This window comes from Papio anubis, chromosome X, assembly GCF_008728515.1.
Source record: "Papio anubis isolate 15944 chromosome X, Panubis1.0, whole genome shotgun sequence".
Classification (NCBI taxonomy): Eukaryota; Metazoa; Chordata; class Mammalia; order Primates; family Cercopithecidae; genus Papio; species Papio anubis.
Genome location: NC_044996.1, coordinates 10002107 through 10007633, shown reverse-complemented (window position 1 = coordinate 10007633; position 5527 = coordinate 10002107). Strand labels below are relative to the sequence as shown.

At 43.8% G+C, this 5527-nt stretch overlaps 1 pseudogene; it reads left to right on the top strand.

Moving 5' to 3' along the window:
* The first annotated feature begins 1083 nt into the window (after positions 1–1083).
* On the top strand, positions 1084–2000 carry LOC101002023 (annotated as a pseudogene).
* The last annotated feature ends 3527 nt before the right edge of the window (positions 2001–5527 follow it).

The window sequence follows — 5527 nt, the reverse complement described above, 5'->3', positions numbered from 1 at the left end:
AGAGGCTGGAGCAGCCAGAGTGGCAAACGTTCTGAGGCTGAGAAGGGAGGCTGCAGTCACCTGGTGACTGGGGAGAACTCTCATCCAGCACTTGATTTTTTTTGGAGAACAGGCAGAAATAGAGAGGAATCCAGAAAGGAGGAAGAGGGAGACTCACCCACTAATTGAAGCCCAGTGTTGGATGTGATGTCCAGCAATGGGTGTGATCCTTGTTGCAGCTGCCCAGAAAGGGGAAGGAAGGGGGAAAAAAAGGTGGAGAGTTTGATCAATATCTGGAGGTTAGCCCAGGGTTCGAGAAAACTAGAGAATAAGGGGAACCGGACTAGGAACAGGGAGATCACTCAGGATCTGGAAGCAGGCCCCAGTCTTGTTTGTGCTGCTTGCTGCTTTCCCGGCTGCAAAAGAAAACTTACCCATTAGAACCCAATCACCATTCCAGCTTTTGACACCAAAATGTTAGGTTTTGAAGAGAAGGTGGGGATGAAAGAAAGACACACAGAGAGGCACACAGAGAGGGGGCAGCTCAAACAACAGTACAGGAATATTGCAGACACCTGTGGAAGTGGGGGACCAGCTTCATGCCAGATCCCACCGCTGCTTACAGCCTGGGGTCCTTACAGGTATGGGTGGGAGGGAGCTGGGCAGTATGGCTTGCTGCCCAGCAGGATATTGATAAGATATTCTTATGATCAGATGGTGTGGCCCTTTTTCTGGTGGAATATCATTGTGGTGTTCCTTAGAACTTTGCCAAGCAAGATATGATAGGGATGTTTCTTTAGTTGAGCCTTTGTCCTCCTTGTGGTCAGGTGGTTAAGCAGGATGTTTCTCCCGGCCTGAACCCCCATGGAATGTTTCACTTTGACCACGGTCTGCAAAATAGCAAGGAGCTTACAAAATGGTGCAGTTTGGACTAACAGGTGACCCTACCCATGCCCCTTTTCTTCTTCCCCATAGATCCCTACCCTATGATTCCACCTTGTTCTTCTCTGGCACAAACCCCTTCTTCAACCTGAATTCCTTCTCATAAAGCCCCCCTTGCTATCCAGTCTCTATCCTACTCACCCAAAATAATGTCTTTCTGGCCTCTCCCTGTTTTCTTAACACATGCAGGAGACACCAAACAGGGACTTAGCCCCTGAACCGAGTTTGAAAAAGATGAAAACATCAGAATATCCAAGAGTATTAGTGTTTTGCTACAGGAAGGTTAAGAAAATAAATTCAAATCAACTGGAGAATGACCAGTCCCGAGAGAACTCCATCAATCCAGTCCAAGAGGAGGAGGACGAAGGCCTAGACTCAGCTGAAGGATCTTCACAGGAGGATGAAGACCTAGATTCATCTGAAGAATTTTCAAAGCAGGATGAGGAACTAGACTTACTTGAAGGATCTTCACAGGAGGATGAAGACCTAGACTTACCTGAAGGATCTTCAAAGCAGGATGAGGAACTAGACTTACTTGAAGGATCTTCAGAGGAGGATGAAGACCTAGACTTACCTGAAGGATCTTCACAGGAGGATGAAGACCTAGGTTTATCTGAAGGATCTGCACAAGAGGACGAAGACCTAGACTTATCTGAAAGATCTTCACATGAGGATGAAGACCTAGACTCAGCTGAAGGATATTCGCAGGAGGATGAAGACCTAGACTTACCTGAAGGATTTTCACAAGAGTATGAAGACCCAGGCTTATATGAAGGATATTCACAGGAGGATGAAGACCTAGACTTACCTGAAGGATTTTCACAAGAGTATGAAGACCCAGGCTTATATGAAGGATATTCACAGGAGGATGAAGACCTAGACCCATCTGAAGGATCTTCACAGGAGGATAAAGACCTAGACTCAGCTGAAGGATATTCAATGGAGGACGAAGACCCAGACTTATCTGAAGGATCTTCACAGGAGGGTGAGGAGAACTAGTCAAACATGGAGAAACCAAATTGGACAAATCCTCACCACCAATGGCAATGATTACAATAAAATCAAGTTTGAGAAGCTGATGACTGTGTATCTGTCTGTTTTCTGATGGTGGGGAGGAAGGGAAGGGAAGAAGTAGGCATTTGAGAAGGGAGGGATATGAGGTCCCGTAGGGTTGGTGGACAGACCCACAGGTTGACAGTTAGTTAGCCAGACATTGTACATAAGTCCTGGGGGATAACTGATTCCTAAAGAAAATTTTCTGCTTAAAATTTTATCTAACAGAAAGTGGAGATGTGTATATGTTCATGCAACTGTACCTGGCAGCACATTGTTCTGCTGAATGTACACATCAAAGGTATTCCCATCCCCTTTCCATTTTATATTTTCCAAGGTTAGAAATATATGCTTTATAAAGAGTAAATGTTCTTTAAAATACAAAGCACAATACAAAAGAAGATAGTAGATGTAGAAGTAAATAAACAGCAGGAAAGCATTGCTTATAATGAAGTGATTGAAAAGCCAATTCTAAAACAAAATTTTCAATGCATCTTAAATATTTATGTTACTGTTTCAATGACCTCAACAGTCTTTAATCAAGATAAGTACGCTTTAGAAATGTGTTGATACCTGCAAAGTGTGAATATTCAAAATTGCCATGACTTGGGAAAAAGGAAAGTAAAACACTCTAAGTTTGAGGAGCTTTTTTCCATGGAACGAGAACTGCAAGGTGGTGAGAAGGGGTTAGGTGTGATGTGGTGAGATCATTTTTAGGAGAGTGTGTCTATTATCAGCTTTATATCACTTCCATTTTGCATTATAATTTCCTGAAATTCATCATTCAACACTGAACTCAGCACTGTCTCTTACAGGAGAAAGGAAAACCAGTCCAAACTCAGCTGACTCCCACCTGGGAAGGGGACATTTAAACCACCTCTAGCCAGAGGAAAATTTCCCATCCCAGTAATCAGCGGGGCTGTGGAGGGGTGCACATGACCTACCGAGATACCAGCTGGGGCAGCCAAGGGAGTGCTGGCATCACCCCGCTCCAGCCCCAGACCGCACAGCTAGCAGCTCCATAAAAGAGTCCTTCCTTCCACTTGACGACAGGAGATGGAATAGTGAGGATCATTTTTTTTTGTTTTCTTGCATCTTGAATACCAGCTCAACCACAGCAGGACAGGACACTGGTCAGGGTTGTGAAGCCCCTGCTCCAGGCACTAGCTCCTAAACAACATTTCTAGACACACTCTGGGCCAGAAAGAAACCTGCTGCCTCGAAAGAAATGACCAAGCCCTGGCAGCATTCATCACCAGCCAACTGAATAGCCCTTGGTTCTTGAATAAACAGCAGCGATACCCAGGTACTGCATCAAGGACCTTGGGTGAACCTCTGAGACATACTGGTTTCAGGTACCAGCATGGTAAGAGGGCAATAGAGTAACAAGTGGGCTATCGGGGTCCTGAGTTCCAGGACTTGACCGTTTGACAGCAATTCTGGACCTGCCCGTGACCAGACAGGTACCCACTGTCCTGAAGTCCCAGTCCCAGGCCTGGCAGCATTCTCAAGAACCACCAGCTGACTCAAGAACCCTGGGGACTTATGGGAGCATCAGTGGTAGTGTTGCAGTACTCTCCATGGCCTGTAGTAGGGGTGGCTACATGGTGAGGCTGCCCTGCCTTTGAAAAAGAGAGGAAAGTGTGGGAAGAACTGCTTCTTGTGGTTTGAGTGCCAGCTCAGCTGCAATACAATAGTACACCAGGTCTTTAACTCTAATCTCTGACTCCTGGATGACACCTCTGAACCCACCTGAGGGAACTCATTGCCCTGAAAGGAAGGACACAGGCATGGCTAGCTTTGCCACCTGCTGAATATAGAGCCTCAGGGCTTTGAGAAATTATAGACAGTAGCCAGGGAGTGGTTATAGCAGGGCTTTGGCAAGATGTAGCTCTGTGCTGGCTTCAGGTCTGACCCAGCACAGTCATAGTGTTGGTGGATACAAGAGTGTCTGTGTCACTCTACCCCCAGCTTTAGGTGGCTCAGAACATGGAGAGAGAGACACACACTTTGTATGGGAGAAAGTAGGGGAAGAGAACAGGAGTCTCTGCCTCATAACCCAGAGACTTCTCCTGGATCTTTTCTGAAACCATCAAGGTGGTACCTCCAGAAGTATGCAAGAACTGCAGCATTACTAGGCATGGGGGACCCCTAAAGCAGATACAGTTTAAAACAAAACCCCCCAAGTATTTGCAAATATCTGGAAAATATTCTCAAAAAGGACGGTCACAAACAAGCCCAGACAGTGAAGACTACAATAAATACCTAACTCTTCAATGACCAGACACTGAAGAATATCTACTAGTATCAACAACATCTAGGAAAACATAACCTCACCAAATGAAGTAAATAAGCCACAGGAACCAATTCTGGAGAAACAGATATGTGACCTTTCAGACAGAAAATTCAGAATAACTGGGTCATGCCTGTAATTCCAGCACGTTGGGAGGCCAAGACAGCTGGATCACCTGAGGTCAGGAGTTCAAGACCAGCCTGACAAACATGGTGAAACCCCATCTCCACTAAAAATAGAAAACTAACTAGGTGTGGTGGTGCATGCCTATAATCCCAGCTACTGGGGAGGCTGAGGCCAATTGCTTCAACCCAGGAGGCTCAGACTGCAGAGAGCGGAGATCATGCTATTGCAGTCCAGCATGGGCAACAAAAGTGAAACTATGACTCAAAAAAAAAAAAAAAAAAAATAGGTGAGTTGATAAAACTCAAAGAAATTCAATGTAACACTGAGAAGAATTCAGAATTCTATCAGATAAGTTAGCAACAAGTTTCAAATAATTAAAATGAATCAAGCAGAAATTCTGGAGCTGAAAAATGCAAGTGATAGACTACAGAATCTCTCAAACTCTGTTAATAGCAGAATCAATCAAGCAGAAGATAGAAAAAATAAGCTTGAAGACAGGTTATTTGAAAATATACAGTCAAAAAAGACTAAAGAAAAACCGAGTAGAAAGCAATGAAGCAATGAAAAACAGAGTAGAAAGCAATGAAGGAATCTAGAAAATGGCTTCAAAAGGACAAATCTAAGAGTTATTGGCCTTAATGAAGAGGTATAGAAACACATGAGTAGAAAGTTTCTTCAAAGAGATCATAATAGAGAACTTCCCAAACCTAGAGAAAGATACAAATATCCAAGTACAAGAATGTTATAGAACAACAAGCAGACTTAACTCAAAGAAGACTACTTCAAGTCATTCAATAATAAAACTCCCAAAAACCAAGGATAAAGAAGGGCTCCTAAAGCTACAAGATAAGAGAAACAAATAACATCCAATGGAGCTCCAATATGTCTGGCAGCAGACTTTTCAGTGGAAACCTTACAGGCCAGGAGACAGTGGCATGACATATTTAAAGTGCTGAAAGAAAAAAAGCTCTTTTACCTTAGAATAATATATCTGGAAAAAAAAAAAATCCTTCAAACATGAGGGAGGAAAAAAAATGGTCCCAGAGTAAGGAAAGCTGAGGGATTTCATCAACACCAGCCCTGTCCTACAAGAAAAGTTACGAGGAGTATTTCAATCAGAAAGAAAAGGATGGT